Source organism: Lissotriton vulgaris, chromosome 7 (genome assembly GCF_964263255.1).
Source record: "Lissotriton vulgaris chromosome 7, aLisVul1.2, whole genome shotgun sequence".
In the NCBI taxonomy this organism is placed as follows: Eukaryota; Metazoa; Chordata; class Amphibia; order Caudata; family Salamandridae; genus Lissotriton; species Lissotriton vulgaris.
Window position 1 is genome coordinate 366,119,956 of NC_141695.1, and position 19,282 is coordinate 366,139,237.

At 46.1% G+C, this 19,282-nt stretch overlaps 1 protein-coding gene across 1 annotated transcript in view; it reads left to right on the forward strand.

Moving 5' to 3' along the window:
* Positions 1–2,118: 2,118 nt before the first annotated feature.
* The window catches only part of MBOAT7 (membrane bound acylglycerophosphatidylinositol O-acyltransferase MBOAT7), a 129,585-nt gene continuing 112,421 nt past the window's right edge, over positions 2,119–19,282 (forward strand). The window contains exon 1 of the mRNA XM_086930287.1: positions 2,119–2,291. The gene's annotated coding sequence lies outside the window, so the exon portion shown is untranslated. The remainder of the gene's footprint in view (positions 2,292–19,282) is intronic.

A 19,282-nucleotide genomic window follows, 5' to 3' on the forward strand; every position in this document is an offset into this window, starting at 1 on the left:
TGTTTTTGTTAAGTACACAGGGTCCATGTGTTTTTAGTTTTCTTCCTCATGTGCCTAAATCCATTGCAAAATACTCAGTGCTCTGTGTTGCTCTCTTCCCATCCCGTATGCTGCTTTGCCCCTCCTTTAGCCCTTCTACCCCATCTGGCTTTATTTTTATCCCCTGCAAATTCTCCATTGCACACCCTTTTATTTATTTATTTTGTTTTTTGGAGGGAACGTCAGCTCCCTTAACATGTACATACTATATGTGTGGTTTATTTACGGTGTAAAATTATTTGTTTAAACCATAACAATACTTTGTGGTATCGAATATACTGCTGTTGTAGGCACTAGGTTTGAAAGTATTGCTTGCATTGGATACAGTGACCCAATAGCGGTGTTGCCAAATTGTTATTATGGGTATTGGGATGTTCATAGTTGCACTTCTTCACGATTGCTGGTAAAGTGGTCTAAGCAAGTATTGGGCTTGCTTTTTGCACTGAGGTGAGTATTGCCACTTTCTCCCACAAATTGCATGCTGTTGCAAAAAAAACTACCTGCTACATTCCTTAAAATTCTGCATGACCTTGAATTACTATTTCCCTTCTTTATTTTGAATGCCTGTTACAAAAGCAATTCCAAGCACTCCAAGAGAAGAAATAAGCAGAATCCGTAATGAAGTAAGAGGAATTTATTTCAGCAAGTTAACTCCAGCTAGCCATACGTTAAAGTAACTGTAAACCGCCAATTCAGCCATATATGCGATCCACACACATCCCATCCCATCTCATCCTCGTCGCCAGTGTTACAAAAGCAATACCAAGAACTCCAAGAGAAGAAATAAGCAGAATCCGTAATGAAGTAAGAGGAGTTTATTTCAGCAAGTTAATTAATTAATTGCGGGTTTATATAGCGCTAGGAATCGACTCCCGGAGGAGTAAAGTTAACTCCAGCTAGCCATACGTTAAAGTAACTGTAAACCGCCAATTCAGCCATATATGCGATCCACACACATTCAAAGCACAACACACACACGAGACACCGATCTACACAGACACCGCACGCGAACCACAACACGCGACATACTCACATTTAAAACACAACAACACGCACATTGTTTGTGGATGAAGCGCGTGCTCACACGCGCGTCATTCCAAACAATAACATTATACTACAGCCTCTCTGCTTACCTTATATACCTCTTCTATATATAAACTCTCTTAAATCACAAGCCACTGTCTACAAGTTTTTAGGTTGGGCATTCGAGACCTCTTGTATATACTTTAGTATATACTTATTATATACTTATATGTGTATGTACTTTGTATGCTCTGGAGATCAGTCCTAAGACTGTCTGTTTCTGCTTAGGGACTTTCTTTTCCTGTTCAACTGCCTCTATTTAACTGTCTTGATAGAAAAAAAAACAGCAGAGGTCAGTAAAATACCAGACTCACTTTAGTATGCTCTAGATTCCAGTCCATAGAAATTGTCTTCCACGAGCACCTCTAGACATTGATAATATTTCAAATCTTGTATTTTCTGTGATATGACCACCAAAGGCCCTGATTTTATATTAAAAGTAGAGCTTTGGACGATACCATTTCCCGCTGAAAGTCAATATTTCTCTCCATGTGTTCCCATACCTGGCGTGTCATACTTTTTTGTGCTTACCTTCCCTCCATGTTAAAGAACAGTAAATGTTTCAGCACCCTGGCTAATGTGCTGCATAGCTAAATACATATAAGGTCCCAAAGGCGAGACCGATTGCATTGCAAATGCTTGTTTTTTTATGCATTTGCTTCTCACATATGCCCTTCTAATTCAACCTCGCTGTGAGCAAACATGAGGCCGGCTAAGTCCTGCCGGAATTTGAATGCGGCGTGAAGAAGCATTCATGGATCTTCGCAGCAGGGGCTCAACCAACTCCGTTACTGTAATGTCCGAGGAAAAGAACACAACGCGAGCGATTAGAAAATTAAAATATCAATCGCTTTCCGTTGTTTAACACAGCTGATAAGATATAGCCAGAGAGTGGACTGGAGACGCTCTGGTATGAAAGGAGGAGCAGCGTCTTCCTTGACGTACTGCGTGTCCTATTGAATGTAGCTCGAGGGCTTAGTTCAGCCAATCCTGGCACAGTGTGTGGGAGGTAGGCGGGATGGCGACCACCAGGAAGTGATTCTAGGCAGCATCGGTGCTGCACCCATAGCAGCAACTTCCCATTTTCTCGGAGTTGGGACAGATAAGCAGCCAGCCTAGAGTGAAACAGCATGTACCGTTGATAACGTTGGAGTGGAGACGCGAGGAAGGTGAGCGGCGCCGCCCTATCTGGGGGGCTTCTTCTGTTGAGTCTCATTTTTGTACATCCATGTGATGTACACATTGCTCATGTAGACCGCATTGTGTAGTGCTTGCTTTAGGATAACAATGTGTTAACGTGCGTGTTGCAGGGATTAATGCCAAACCTGGAGGTGACGTCGGAAGGAGGGACTTGAAGGGAGGTGGATCAACAGAAGAGTTGTGTTGATTGTGTGGTTGCTTGAATGTGGGTGTAATCAGTTTATTGAGAGTGTTTGACACACAGATCCTTAATGCACTGTATAAATGAATGGCCGCTTTAGTTACATGGAATCATTGTCCCAGAAAGTTTGATAGGGACATGTGGGACAACATACCTATTAACTGCGTTGCAGTTTAACTAGCATCAGTGTGATGCGTTCGCATCTATTCGCACTAAAAAAACATGCCAGTTCGATTCAGCAACCTCTGGAATGAAGCATCCCACGAGCCCGTTGTCGCCAGTATTAGCATAGCCTTATTGCAACGTATGTACTGCTCTTGCACAGCCCAGGTAGGCAGTGACCGGTCTCTGACTTGCACAACTAAAACTCTCCTCCAGTTCTACTGCCAACTCTCCGGAGGGGTTCAACCGCGCTTCCGGGCTTTTACCGATTTAGAGAGAATTAACGAACACGCCAAGTCCTGTAAATATGAAGACAGTGACCCGAAAATAGTCGATTAACTTGTCGGTCTACTTTCTTTCTTAAAGAAGCAACGCTCGTAAAAAAGGAAACATTTTATGTGAATATGATTATTTTTTTCCACACTACTGGTCCTTGCAGGATATAAAGAATCTTTCGATAGCAAGACGCAGAGGATTTAACCAGTTTTAGGGAAGGAATACAATGAATAAAATACACCATGCCATACTTCAAAAAGATTTCACAAGGTACCTGAGTTCCATAGCCTTATAAATGCACTCAGCCTTCGCCTTGTTCCTCTGTATGGTCGCTCACCTCGCTCCCTGCTCTTGTGGTATCGTAGCGCCTGACTGCTCATTGCTGCATTTTGACTAAATTGCATTTTGCCTGATTGTATGTTATAGCGCTTGCTCGCATTGCCAAATACTGCATTGACTGCCTGAATATTTATCGTAGCGCTTTGATCACATAGCCCACATCGCGCTTATATCTTTGCTGCCTGTGTGATATATCAGCGCTTTATTGGAAGTCTGTTACCGCGCTATATTGGGAAGACTGTACCCGATTGTACCGGTGCCTCTGCCCACATCCTGTTTCGCTTTTGTTTTGCGGACATTTTGTTGTTGTGCCTCCCAGCCAGGATCTCCGCCCCCCCACTATCCACTTATGTCAGAGCAGCTTGCGCGCAGTGGACGCGCCCCATGTGCGCCAAAGGTAAGCCCGTCTACGCCCGTCCGCGCCTGGACCGCGCCCAGCGCCAAACCCCCTGGCCCCCGCAAAATCCACTCCACCCGCATAACGTACGACGCCGCGACCCTCTCAGCACTTAACCCCGTCCGACTCCCAAACTGCTACCTAGATGCCCCAGGACACACCCATGGACCCTTCACCTGCCATTCCTGCAAGCTCGACTGCACTAGAACCCACACCAAATCCACAAATTCCAAACAGAGCTCCGACCCTAACCACCTGAAGTGCATCCTTCTCAACACCCGCTTGGTCCACAGACACGCCATTGAACTTTGGAACCTACTCGACACCACATCGCCGGACGTCGCATTTCTTACAGAAACCTGGATGAACGCCTCATCAGCGCCCGACATCGCCATAGCCATCCCGGACGGCTACAAGATCATCCGAAAGGACCGCATCAACCAAACAGGAGGATGCATCGCCATCGTCCATAGGAACACCATCTGCATCACGACCAGCTCCGCCGATACTCTCGCAGCCGCCGAACACCTCCACTTCCATATCCACACCGACCCCAAGACCACACTCAGAGGCACCCTCATCTACAGGCCACCAGGACCCCGCACACAATTCAGCGAAGACATCACTGACTTCATCAGCCCTCACGCCCTCCCCTCCGAGGACTACATTCTACTGGGAGACCTCAACTTCCACCTGGAAAAGAACAACGACAGAAACACCACCACCCTTCTGGACAACCTCGCCAATCTTGGACCCAATCAACTTGTCGACACCCCCACCCACTATGCCAGGCACACGCTCGACCCAATCTTCACCTCCAGCAAGCACATCTCCTTCAATCACACCACAGCTCTCCATTGGATGGACCACAGCTGCGTTCACTTCAACTACAAAAAGACTACGACCCACAACCACCCACAACCAATTCCCCGCAGAAACTGGAACAAAATTACCACCGACCAGCTCTTCACATCGCTTCACCAAAACCCTCCTGCCAAAACATCGGACCCAAACCAAGCAGCCACCAACCTCACATAATGGTTCACCCACAGCGCTGACGAATTAGCACCCTTGAAAAACCATCAAATCAAGCAAGGTAGCAAAAAAGCCCCCTGGTTCAATGATGACCTCAAGAAATCCAAGAAGATCTGTTGCACCCTTGAGAAAGCCTGGCGAAAAAACCCAACCACTGACAACCTGGCCACCTTCAAGAACGCCACCTGCAAACACCACCAACTGATCCGTTCCACCAAAAAATCAGCATTCAAGGATCGACTCGACAACAATGCCCACAACAGCAAAGAACTATTCAACATCGTCAAAGAGTTCACCAACCCCACCGCCGGCACCAACGACATCACTCCCTCCCAAGACCTCTGCAACTCTCTAGCCTCGTTCTTCCACAACAAAATCGCTGACATACATAACAGCTTTGGTGACCCGTCCACCCCATCCTCCAACAACCTTTGCGCCTGGAACCCAATCACCACTGAAGACACCATCCGTCTGATGAACTCCATCCACTCAGGATTGCCAACCGACCCATGTCCCCACCACATTTTCAACAAATCAGACTCCATTATCGCACCCCATCTCCGAAACGTCATCAACTGCTCCCTCAGCTACCTTCCCGGAAAGCTGGAAACATGCCGATCTCAGCGCCCTCCTGAAAAAACCCACAGCAGACCCCACCAAACTTAAAAACTTAAAAACTACCGCCTCATTTCGCTCCTCCCATTCCCTGCCAAAGTCATTGAGAAAGCCGTCAACAGTCAGCTCGCCGCCTTCCTCGAATCCAACAAATCCCTCGACCCTTCACAGTCCGGCTTCCGAGCCAAACACAGCACCGAGACCGCCCTCATCACAGCAACTGACGACATTCGAACCCTACTGGACAACGGAGAAACGGTCGCCCTCATCCTACTTGACCTCTCCGCAGCCTTCCACACAGTCTGTCATAGCACCCTTATACAACGCCTCAGCAACGTCGGAATTCAAGGAAAAGCATTGACCTGGATCGTCTCATTCCTCGCCGGAAGAACCCAGAGATCCGCCTCCCCCCTTTTAGATCAGAGGCCACCGAAGTCATCTGCGGCGTACCACAAGGATCATCACTCAGTCCCACCCTCTTCAACGTATACATGAGTCCCCTCGCATCCATCGCGCGCCAACACAACCTCAACATCATCTCCTACGCAGACGACACCCAGTTGATCCTCTCCCTCGCCAAAGACCCAAACACCGCCAAAACCAACCTACACGAAGGGATGAAAGAAGTAGCCAAGTGGATGAGGAACAGCCGTTTAAAGCTGAACTCGGACAAAACGGAAGTCCTCATCTTAGGATCATCCCCCTCCGCCTGGGACGACTCATGGTGGCCACCGGCCCTGGGAACCGCACCCATACCAACGGACCACGCACGTAACCTGGGCTTCATCCTGGACTCCTCCCTCTCGATGACCAGACAAGTCAACGCCGTCTCATCATCATCCTTCAACATCCTACGTATGCTCAAAAAAATCTTCCGTGTGATCCCCACCGAAACAAGAAAGACGGTCACTCATGCACTGGTCACAAGCCGACTGGACTACGGAAACACCCTTTACGCCGGAACCACAGCCAAACTACAGAAAAAACTCCAACGCATCCAAAACGCCTCAGCCAGACTCATCCTAGACATCCCCCTCCAAGACCACACTTCCGGTCACCTGAAAGACCTCCACTGGCTCCCCATCAACAAGAGAATAACGTTCCGTCTCCTCACCCACGCACACAAAGCCCTCTACTACCTAGGACCCGAATTCCTCAACACGCGCCTGTCCTTTTACACGCCACCCGCCAACTACGATCGTCCAATCAAGCCCTTGCCGCTATCCCACGCATCCAAAGATCCACCATGGGGGGAAGATCATTCTCCTACTTAGCGGCCAAGTCCTGGAATTCTCTCCCCACCCACCTCCGCCTTACACAGAACCACCTCTCCTTCAGAAAACAACTAAAAACTTGGATATTCGATAAGTAAAGTACCCCCCTCCCTCAAGCGCCTTGAGACCCTCTGGGTGAGTAGTACGCTATACAAATTTTAAACTTGAACTTGAACTCGGTGACTTGCAAGGTCCTTATAATGTATGACCGAGGCTACTTTATTCCATATATTATTTACCCACAGTTGCATTGTAAACTGTTGTTAAGTAATCTCTCACATTTGTTTATGGGCGTAGAACTATGTGCAATAATTAAAAGTCTGCAAAATAGCTCATAGTTAAATGTCAACAGATGACACCTGTTGATATCTATAGGCAACAGATTGAATTCCCATGTAGGCAAACTCACCCTCCATCCTTCCAAGGTCAATTAGTTGGGTACAACTACACTAATGAACAGTAAACCGTGATTAGACCAGCAGAAGTGTCCTATGAAGTGCTATGTAGGAAACAAGAAGCACATTATTAATAATTCTAATCAAGCAACCTACCTCAAGCAAGCTTACTGCCATAAAGTATGTCAAGAAGATTAGGAGTGGCGCACCCCAAACTACTAAGGTGTGACATGACATGCTGACATGAGCTAGGGAGACAGATGGAGTTGTGACTGAGGCTTGGCTAAAGTTTCCACCTTCCGACCTCAGCCTATGAGAGCACCCTGGCCAGTGCTCCCTCCGCAGGCTGAGCAGGATGAATAGTCTTGCAAACATACATTGCGTAAGCCCATATTGTCCTATGAGGAAGCAGTGGATTATGGTCCCTTTAATAATAGCCAGGGTCCGCAAATGAAAATTAGTGTAAGATCATAGTGGGATATACTCACTTGGGTGGAGTTCAGTCGGGGTCAGCAGCTCCAACCATGAAGAGTTATTTATTAGCTAGATGCAAATATCTGACACAGCTGTACCCCTTTTTTTTTTTTTTTTTTTAGATGTAAGAACCTCACTAGGTAACTATTGACATCAACATACAAGAATGTAGTTAATAGATTTAACTGGTATGATTCATTGTAGTTAGACAATCGACTTAAGTCTCCATGTGCAAACGGAACAGCAACACTGTTATATCTGTCATTCAGTTTAGGATAAGCACTTCCTTCTCCCCACAAAAATTACTCCTTGATAGTCCTGTTAAAAAAAAAAAAAAGTCCTGCAGTGTTGCACCCTTTTCCATGGGTACATTCAGAGGCACTGCATACTGGAGATTAGGTTTCAGAAAAGCTGCTCCTCCGCTTGAGAGACAGGCTAAAGTTTAGCAAATTTTTTTTTTTTTTTTTTTTTTTTATCCCTCCAATTTTGTATCTTGTTATGGATAGCGAGTGTTTTTATCCCTCCAATTTTGTATCTTGTTATAGTTTGCGAGTGTTTTGCCATGACCAAGGGCAATGGTGCCTGGTTTTGTTTACTTGGTCTTGTGAGCTACAGGATGGATGCATTTTCCTGTCTATTGTGAAATGCCTGCCTTTTACTCGGGATTCTTCTAACTGAATCAGTGGGTTGGGAGCAAAAGGTGAGCTGCAGAAGTCAAGTGCGTTCATGCTTCTGGTTGCAAAAAATTAAGCTGCTCTTTCCTGAAAATACTTGGTTTAGTTTCCACTCCTCTGGAAAAAAAAGATGAGGATACAAGTTGGTGTTACACCCAGATTATAAACCTCTAATCCCTGTAGTCTGGCTTCGCCAATATATAATTTTTCATTCTGTGATGTAGAAAGCACTCTACTATGGGGCATGTAAAGAAGCAAAAAGTGGGGCATGTGAAGAAGCAAAAAGTGTGGGTGAGGAACATGAGTAATTTTTCTTTATTGATTTTACATTATTGCAGTTCGCATCAGGTTATGCATTTGTATCACAATTCAGTTTTGACTCCATCATTTTCATGAGCTGGAATATAGAGTAATATAGACAAATTGGAATTGGGAAATACAATTGCCACCAAACTATTTCTTCCCAGAAATCACATGGAAACACCCTCTTTTGCAGACCAGTATAATACCAAGTTGAAGAAGACAGCAGATGAAATAGCCGTGTTAAAACGAATGAGCCAGAATAGCAACCCTTCCTTGCAATATTTACTCAGAGAATTACACAATAGGAAATGTCTCTGAGCTACAGAGATGGAATGGTGAAGAAACAAGTCTGTTGTAAACCTTGCAGATCTCCGAGACCAGAGAAAAGCGTATGAAAGAAATATATTTGAAGCCAAGGTGCTGCATATCAAATCCAATATTATTACGGCAAACAGTCATCCATAACATTTTTGTGATTATTAATAACACATGCACACTACCTCCCATAGTAATATTAACTGAAAAAAAATCTGTGAACTCCTCTTGATCTTCTTCAAGGAGAAAATCAGAAAAATTGAGCTTACCAGTGCAACAGATGCCTGTTTCTTTCTCATCAGCGCCCTAACGGGTAAAACCTCAAAAGTGTGGTCATCATTCCAAATGATTATACGAACAGATGTGGCAAAGACCATCATAGCTATAAGATCTCCTTCACATTTCTCAGTCTCTCTCTCTCGATCAAACTGGTGAAAGATATTGACCCTCACCTCATTCCCTATATCACAGATCTAATCAATTACTCCCTGTAGCATTACCTAGTTCCTAAAATCCAGCCAAACTACTCTTCTGTTCAAAGGACAGGGCGCAGACCTGAAGGCCTGATTAACTTCTGGCGAATACCCAATTTCTTTTTCCTAGCAAAAGTGCTTGAGAGCTGTGTTGCAAGGCAACAATCTCTTCTCAATGAAAACTACCCACTAGACGATCTTCACTCTAGCTTCCGTTCTGCTGCAAAACAAAAAGTGCTATGCTATAACTAAGAGAAATGGTCAGCTCTGGCATCATTATCTTCCTGGACCTGTTCTGTTAATTTCATATAGTCAGCCACACTGGCCTTGAAAATCCTGGAACTACATATGGCGGCATTGTACTGAAGTAGCTTGAATACTACCTGAACGACTGCTTCCAACAGATAATAATTGCAAATGTATTGTCAAACCCCTAATCCATTCAACAAGGAGTTCCTCTGGACTCCGTTCTTTCCCTGACTCTCTTTAATGTGTACCTGGAACAACTCCTTATCTTCTTGAACCATTAAGACATCTCACTGCAGCTCTACGAAAATTACACTCTACTCTACATGAAAATATCTTCTCCAGTAGACATCCTTGAACTATGCAGCACCATAAAAATCCAACAACCCTGGATGTCGCATCATCATCACAAACTGAACCCTCATAATCTAAGTTCCTCCTCATCCTCCCTCTGAAATTATCCACACCATGTCAAGCCTGTGTATATCCATCAAACACGCTCAGCTGTAAGATGTAAATTATGAATATTGCATAATACCTAGATGTGAGAAAGTGGCTCAATATGTACTGGACCAAAGTAAGGTACAGTGTGTATAGAGTCCACAATCCCCAGATCCCGATATTATTCAGGCATTACCAGATGGTGCGTCTGGATAGACCTGAAGGCAGAGGGGGAGGAATAGCGATTGGCTTCAAACAGCATTGGGCCTGTAAACTGGAACCAGTTCTTCTGGCGGGATGCGAGGCGGGTGTCTTCACCATAAAGATCGATGGGAGCACGACTGTAAAGGGACTCTTAATCTATTGTCCACCAGGACCTATGTCCAGGTTTAAAGGCAATCTTTTAGAGTGTGTCACAGAAACAGCGATGAGGAGGGATACGTTTCTGTTACTTGGAGACTTAAACACACACTGGGAAGATTTATCAGATAAAGGAGCAATGGAGTTCCGTCAAGAACTCCACACCCTACAGCTAGAGCTAAAGGGGCAGCTCCCTACACATAATCACGGGCATCTGTTAGATCCAATATTTGCCAACTGGGAGGATGTCTCAGTTGCTCCCCCAGTGCCCCTGCCCTGGACCGATCATTTTTTTGTTTCATTTGTAATCTATCTGCCCAAACACAAAGCCACCGCCCCCACCCCACTTAATTATCCTCGACGCAGGTGGGCAAGATTCTCCCTGCCAGAGTTTAACAAGGCTCTGACCGCGGAGGGGCCCCCAGGAGGCAATGACGTGGTTACGGCAAATAAATTGCTCAACGACCGCATCACGGCTGCCCTGGACTGGACGGCCCCACTGGGCCGGTCAATAATGGGAGCCCGCAGACAAAGATCTGCTCCTTGGTTCAGCGAGGCGCTGCGCTGTGCCAAAAAGGACTGTAAACGAGCAGAAAGACAGTGGGGAGTGGCATATGACGACCAGTTGAAAGAGGGCTATCTCGCTAAGAGACGCGTCTATCATAATCCGATCCGGATAGAGAAAGCCACATATTACGCAGACAGAATCCAGGGGGCAGAGAACTCTGCTAGGGAATTGTTCAGCATATATAAATCCCTGGCCATCCCGAAAACCTCCACTCTAGCCGAAGATCACTCGGTAGCAGCATGCAATCGCATTGCCAACTACTTTGGAGACAAAGTGTCTAAGATTTATTCTGCTTTTCCCGCTATACCACCAGCAGTGGAAGAGCCAGCAGACTCCGTGAGAGAGGAAGTTGGTCAAAACCTGCTACTCCATTTCACTACCCCCACACCCGAGGATCTAGTTAAAATCTGTAGATCGGTGAAATCAGGCTTCCCTCGTGATCCCGCCTCCCCAAAAAGGTTGGGGGACAGCCTGAAGACACTTGAACCCTACATTAGGCACCTGCTGGATGTCTCTTTCCGGTCCAGCTCCATACCAGAGGACTGGAAACAGGCTGTGGTGCTCCCCCTCCGCAAGAAGCCCAACATAAGCTTTGAGAAGCTGGACAACTTGCGTCCCATCTCCCTGCTTCCTTATTTTTCTAAGGTAGCGGAGAAGGTGGTAAACAAACAGCTAATGAAATTTGTGGAGGAGAACAACCTTCTTCATCCTACCCAATTCGGGTTTCGGCCTCGTCACTCCACGGAGTCTGCCCTTCTCGGGGCTACTGAAACCCTCAGGCAGGGTGCTGACGAGGGCCAAACCATGGCCTTAATTCTCTTAGACCTCAGCGCTGCGTTCGACACTGCAGCACATTCCATCTTGCTACAGTGTCTGAGCAAAGGAGGGGTGAGAGGGGCAGCATTGAAATGGATCCACTTATTTCTAGCTGGCCGAGGCTTCCAAGTGAGGCAAGGTGACTACTACTCGGAGCGAGTTTCTTTGGACCAGGGGGTGCCGCAGGGCTCGTCCCTGAGTCCAACTCTCTTCAATCTTTATGTTGCCCCGGTTGCCACCATAGTAGAGAGTTATGGCCTCCGCATGGTGTCATACGCCGACGACACGTAGCTGGTCCTCTCCCTGTCGCGTGCGCCCGGTCTCTCGGCGGACATCTTCAGAGCATGCATGCAAGACCTAGCTGCCTGGATGTCCGCCAATTGCCTCAAGCTCAATGGAGGCAAGACCGAGGTGCTGGTCGTGGGGGGAGACCAGGCGGCGTGGACGTCGGCATGGTGGCCGCCATGCCTAGGTCCAACACCCACCCCCTTGCCAAAAAGCAAAGAACCTGGGTATCTGGTTTGATACCGACTTGACCTTTGGCCCTCAGATTAATCGGGTGGTTGGATCATGCTTCGGGACACTCAAAAGTCTCAGGAAGGTATTGAAGTTCTTACTGATTAAAGCCTGTAAAACCCTGGTGCATGCACTAGTCACATCTAAGATGGACTATGGCAACCTTCTCTATTTAGGGACTTTGGAGAAGAATCTGAGCCGCTTACAGGTCTTACAGAACGCTGCTGCCCGACTAGTGCTCAGACTACCCAGAAGAGCTGCCTCTACAGCGGCTCTCCGGTCCCTGCACTGGCTTCCGGTTAGAAGCAGGGTAGATTTTAAAGCACTGTGTACTTGCCATCGGATTATCAATGGGAGGTCTCCCCTCCCTCTGAAAGGACTGCTGACACCTTACGAGCCGTCCCGCTCCCTTAGATCTTCCGGCACGGGGCTCCTGTCCATTCCCAAGGTGTCCAAAGCACGGATGGGCGGCAGATCCTTTAGGTACCTGGCAGCATCTAGATGGAACAAACTACCCATGGCGTTGCGCCTAGAACCATCAGAATCACTTTTCAGAGCTAAGCTCAGAACTGTACTATTCACCCAGTAAGTTATTCCGCTCCGGTAGTTTCCAGTAAGCATCAGTTCCTCAGCGCGGGGACACACCGCTGTGCGTCACCAAGCGCTTTACAAAACCCCCTAAATAGAAAATAGAAATAGGTATAACCGAGGTTAAAGCCAGGTCTGACCTTACTGCTCGACCAAGCTACCACGTTAGAGAGTAAGGCAGTACCAGGGGACAGTGTAAAGCATTTGTTGCACACACTGTCAGCAAAAGGTTTCACACACTCTTGAACTGAACTCTAGGCCAATTGTTTTTATATCTAAAGATACAGTTGTTTTATTTTTTGAACCAACAGATATCAAAATATTCTTTTCTCAATATGAGTACTCTGATGTAATTACTTTGCAAAGAGGCAATAAACTTTGTATCCCCAATAGGTACAATGGTTTCAGTAGGCAACACAAATCTAAACACAATTTAACATTGAGCTCAATGGGTTTTTCTACATAAATGCAGTTGATTACTATTGTAACTTCATAACTGGATCCTAGATTCAGTCCTGGGGTCTAAGCTGAAAACAGTTTAGTAAAAACGTTTTAGTTATAGCAATGATTTCTAAAGAATATAAAGGTATTTTAAAAGTTGACAGAAACTTTTTAGTGCAAAACCAGCAATGTTATCCAATGGAAGGAAATTCAAAGCACAGGTAAAGTAGGTTCTCGTTACTTTCGTAATCCTGTACTGGACTCCTAGGTTCAGCACTGGGGTCTCTACCTAAGACAGGTAAGTAATTAAGTTTTAGTAGTTGGTACGGTTTTGAAGGAATATTTGTAATTTTCAAAAGTAGACAGAAGAAATTTCACAGAAAAACAGTCAATGGTTTCCTATGGATGAATTTTAGATTACTAGTAACCACGGTTGTGATTACTGTTGCGGTTCAGTACTGGGCTAAAAGATACATCACTGGCTTCTCTCCTGATTACAGGTGAGTACTTCGGATTTCGATATTTGGCTGATTTTAGATTAATATTTTAGTTTCAAAACTTCACACAGAAGAATTTTCACAGAAAAACAGTTAATGGTTTCCTATGGCAGAAATTTAGATCACTAGCAAAAACGGTTGTGATTACTTTTGCGGTTCAGTACTGGGCTACAGGGTACATTACTGGCTTCTCTCCTGATCCCAGGTGAGTAATCCGAAATTCGTTTTTCGGCTTTTTTTTAGATGAATATTATGTTAGTCAAACCAGTCAATGTTATCCTATGGCAAGAAAGTGAGTCATCGGTTTTCAGATGAGTAGTCGACTGGTGAAGTTAAGGTTCCGGGCCTAGACTCGGGGGTCCCCCAGGGTCAGGTAAGTACAGTTGGTACACCCTCAGCGGCACAGGGGCAGCAGGGTGCAGAGGTTTTTAGGCCTAATGTTATCCAATGAGAGGCAGGCCTTCGGTTGGTGGCTGCTGGCTAGCAGGCCTCGCGGCTGTGGGAGCTGGGCTTCTTGTCACTTGCTCAGGGCAAATGTGGAAGTAGGATAGGACAAAGGTTGCACTGCCAGGGGCACCAGGGCAGTGGGATGCAGAGTGCTTTTTAAAAAAATTGAAAAAATATTTTTATTGGAAAAAAGACAGACAATTTCACCAGTTCTCATACAATTCACATTGTAAGTTACAGTTAGCATCGTATTAAGGGCCAAGGCGTGCAGAGTGCTTTTGAGCCGTCAGGCGCTCAATGAGAATCTTGAAAAGGGAACAAAGGCTGCAGGCTCGGGGACGGGCGATCTTCTGGAGTAAGTTGGGATCTTGGAGGATAGGTAGGCACCCAGGAGTTGGGCACAGGGGGCCGTGGGGCGGCGGGTGCAGGGGTGTATTTTGTGGTCGGGAAATCTTACCCCCTGTTGGTCGCGGTATGAGGTGTCCTTTGTCCTGAGGCTGCAGGCGTCGTCTGGGTCGTCGAGGAGGGACCTTGGGCACTGGATTCCAGGTCAGATTTGCAGGGGAGACATCTCAGGGTCTTGATTCACTCCAGCACAGGCCTGGCCTGGCGGGTGCAGAGTGTGCAAGATTCGCGGTTCCGGGCTGATACCAGGGCTTGTTACTTGCTTTGAGCAGTACCACTGCTCGTGGGAGACCTAGGTAGTCAGAGTCACAAGGCAGTCGGGTCCTCCGGGGTTTTTGAGGTTGCTTACCACTGGAGATGCCAGGGTTTAACAGGAGCAAGTTCGAGGGTCAACAGGCCGGTAGGGCTTGGGCCAAATCAGTTGGTGTCTTCCTCTTTTTAGCAGCTGCACGGCAGGTCTTCGTGTTCCTTGATCTTCTTTCTAGTTTCATAATCTGGATCTGTGGAAAAAGGTTCAGGATGCCCCTAAATACTAAATGTAGGGGCTTTGCAGGTAGGGCAAGGGCAGGGACCAATGGGTCCCTGTCCTGGGGTGGGTACACCCCCTAGCCTGCTCCTCTCCTGTGGGAGGGGGGCAGGAGCCTAGCTGTGATTGGGCAGGGCTCCCCATCTTCAAGAGGGCCTGAGCCCGGGGTCGTGCATCACCTCGCCTCTCCCACCTGAGGGGTGGAGTTGGCACAGGCTGGCAACCCGCCCCTTTCTGACGTAGGTTTTCCCGCCAGTCTTCCCGCCAGAGTGGGGGTCAGAACTGGTGGGGGCCAGTTGCTGAGTACAGCAAGTGGTCTGTAGAAGCTCACAAGGCGGAATGCCTTTGAAGCTTCTCCTACCCATCCTGGGGGAGGAGGCTTGGCACCTCGTCCCAGGATGTGCATTGTTGCAGGTCCAGGAGAGCGGGGAGCTCTCCACCCAGGGGTCCAGCAACATGTCTGCTGTGTGGCAGCCTAGGCAGCCTCGCAGACAAGACGTGGATTGTATGTTAGGTTTCAAGGGGCATCTCTAAGATGCCCTCTGTAGTGCATTTTACAATAACTCCCACACTGGCATCAGTGTGGGTTTAATGTGCTGAGAAATTTGATATCAAACTTGTCAGTGTTAAGTGTAGCCATTATGGTGCTGTGGAGTTCGTAATGACAACCTCCCAGCACCATATACTCTTAATGGCATCACTGCACTTACAGTGCCCAGGAATGGGCCTGGGTACTGTAGGGGCACAGGGCTCAGGCACCTGTGCCCACACCACTGGCATAGGGCACCCAGCTAGAGGGGTGGCTGATGTATGCCAGGGCAGTGAGTTTGTGGGCTAAGCACACAGGGATGTGTGCCATGTCGATTCTTTGCTTGGTTCTGCACCTAGACACTCAGCCTGCACAGGCAGTGTGTGGGTGTCAAGGTACAGGGCCCCTAAGGGTGACACAATAAGTGCTGCAGCCCTTAGGGGTCTACTCTGGTCACAATGCCCTGGGTACCTAGGGTACCATTTACTAGGGGCTGACACGTGGCCAGAGATGCCAATTGGGTTTAGGCTTTAGTTAGTTTTTAGGCCAGAAACACAGGCCTGGGTACCTGATTGGCAGGGACCCAGGGCACCCCAAGGAAAAGTGCATCAGGTATCGGGCAAAAAGTGGGCGGTACTGAAACAGAAACTCACTTTCTCACACTAGATTTCATACTCCACAAAAACCTCAGTTTCAGGACCACTTCAACAACCTAGGAACAGGCTTTGCCAGATCAGACTCCTTCGAGGGTTGAAGCGTTAGTCCACCACACTACTTTTAAAACTGTGGTACAAGCGGTCAGACTCTCAAATCAAATGTCAGTTTATTACTGACTGAGTACTGAAAATACACCCTTTTAAAGACAGCCTTCCGCAATATTGCTTGCTTAATTACTATTCTGCTCTCACTAAACTGGTTTCCCTTAGATCTAAGGAGTTTATTTAAACTAGTTTGCATTGTGTACAAGGCTGTACATGAAAGCTCTCCCAGGTATCTTGCTGACTAATCTAATGACAGCTGATGACTACTTAATAACATCAACCAGCAAGTTCCCCTCATGTAACCAACAAGTTGCCTACCTCACAGGGTCGTCCCTGTCAAATACCCAATAACACATCAAGATAAAGAGACAACGTCCCACAGATACTCCATTAAGTCCATATATACAGGCTTCACTTATCTTGAGACAAGATTGTGGTAAAAATTATTTCCTTTTTTGTTCTTTAATTTTCTTCCTGAAATAATACTACGCAGCCAACGCGAGTACCCATACACCACAAGCTTCCTCCGGACTTATATTCTCAACAGATTAGCAAAATAAAATTGCCATATTACTCGCAGATCAATTGAAAGCACGTTGCTCTGTGCAGTTTCTATTGGCTCTGCAAATATTCCAATAAAATGTACTTCAATTCTGTACAAAATGGTGCTGTGTTCCGCATACAAGTCTCACAACACCATTCCGTTAGCCGTATACTGTATTGGAATATTTGCAACGCCAATAGAAGCTGTACTAAGTAATGTGCTTTGAATTGATCTCTGAATAATATCGCTTGGTTTTTGGTTAATCTGTTCACAATTTAATCCTTGAGTAAGCTCCCGGTGTATTGGCAAAGCATGTCGACTGTGTAGGTTTATTTCATGAAGAAAATTAAAGAACAATAAAGGAATGCATTTTTACCACATTCTTGTCTCGAAATACTTGGTCTGAGTTTCTGGACGTAATGGACCAATTGTGGGATACTGCCACTCCATCTTGATATTATCTTGCCAACTAACTAATCATTTTTGGAGGCCAACAGGCGCTTTGGAGTGCAGACTTTCTCTGCCTGGAAACTCCTAAACTCAAGAAAATAAAGATTCTCAGAAGCCTTCTCTGGGAAGAAACCAAGAGTCAGGAATTCCATTTCCCCATCAATCAGAACAGTTGCCCTTTTGTCACCTTAAAAAATAGATAGAAGTTCTTATTACTTCCATACCACTTTCAAATCGGAACATATTGATGATGCTCTAACTAACGGAATGCAGCTAAATGGTCTATTTCTAGACTGTGAGGCTCAAGTTATGGATTCCACTGTACACAGCCACTGCAGAGAAGATATTTGGGTTTGTAATTGAAAGAACACTGTACTTTCCAGTAAGTGTTATTTTTCTATTGTCAACCCATCTGCAACTCTTCTGCATTTATTTACTACACACGAAGCGCTCAGATATCCTTCTAGCTCACTCTATACAAGACTAAAAATAAATATAATTGCTTATCGTGGCACAAGCTGTGCCTGTAACAATTGTGGGACCAGAAGGTCTACAACAAGCTCAAGAAAAACGTGCAGGAATGAAGGGCAAATGTATTTATCTTAGCAGCAGAAAGGAACACTCAACAGTAGGTTGTGCAATTGGTAAGACGGTCACTGTTGACTTCGTCCACCCTTCCTCTAGACCCTAAGTAGCTGAGGATGCCCTGCGCTCTATCTTCATAGTGGGAAACTTGCTAGGCATATTTGCCCGGGTGCACGCACACACACGCTGATATTAAAGAGACAATCCATGGTAAGGGAAAAGGCATGTGTGCATGCACGCAATGAATGATTGAAGCCTCCCTCCCTTCCTCTTAAGTCGGTAATTTATGGACCGGAAAGCTGACCTAGCCACAAGTTAATGGATGAATAGGCAGATGGAGCAGACCTCTTCACTGCAAGGTGCATATCGATTTTTCCCTGCACTATCTGAGAATTTCTTCCTTACTGACTAACTAGTTACACTTACACAGCACGCTGTTAACCTGTGTGATCTTTAAGCTCCGGAGAGTTAATTGTATCTTAAAACAAAAGTGCCTTTAGTTAGTATTTGAATGTCGTGAATCTGGGACAAGGCCAGATGTTAGCTGGTAGAGTTCCAGATGAGGGTAGTTTTACATCGAGGCAGCCTTTTCCTCTGATAGCCAAATTGAATTTGGGAGTGCCTATTAAAATTTCCGTTTTAGCCTGGGGGTGCTAGGAGCATTGTAAGGTGTGATTTTATTAGCTAGGTAAGATAGATCTAAAAGTTAGGCTGGTATTCTTAAAAGTGATCCGGCCTATGACCGCATGCTGTGCATCTCCATCCTCGCGCCGGTGGTGTGGTCTCTTTCACAGAAACTACACCACTAGAGACCTCATCATAGAGTCAATATAATAGTGTTATTTTGCACGATTTGCGGTGTAAAAGTATATTAGGTAGACCTATATAAAATGTATTGGCATAGGCCAGGCAGGAGTTAATAGCTGCTTGCACCGCCAAGGCTTTGTGCTGGAGCCTCGGACAAGCTAGGATTTTCTTTAAGAAATGCTGTTGCAGAAAGCAATTTTGTGAACCACTGCTTTGGCTTGCTGTTACTGAGTCATGACTGGCTGTGCTGGCACAGACTTATGATCACTCATAACAGACTAGAGCAATCCATTATGCCCAGGGGAACTTGGGTAAATATGAATATGTAAAATCGTGGTTCACCAAGGGCTAAATCATCTGGAGACTGCACAATGAATAGTAAATAAATCACAGTAAACAATTGTTACCTATTAATTCAGCAAACCACTACCCCAGCCGCTTTATATGCCGACACCAATTTGATTAAAAAAATCAATTAGTACAAATCATTCAATCAAATAGCAAGGCGACAGAAGGGAAG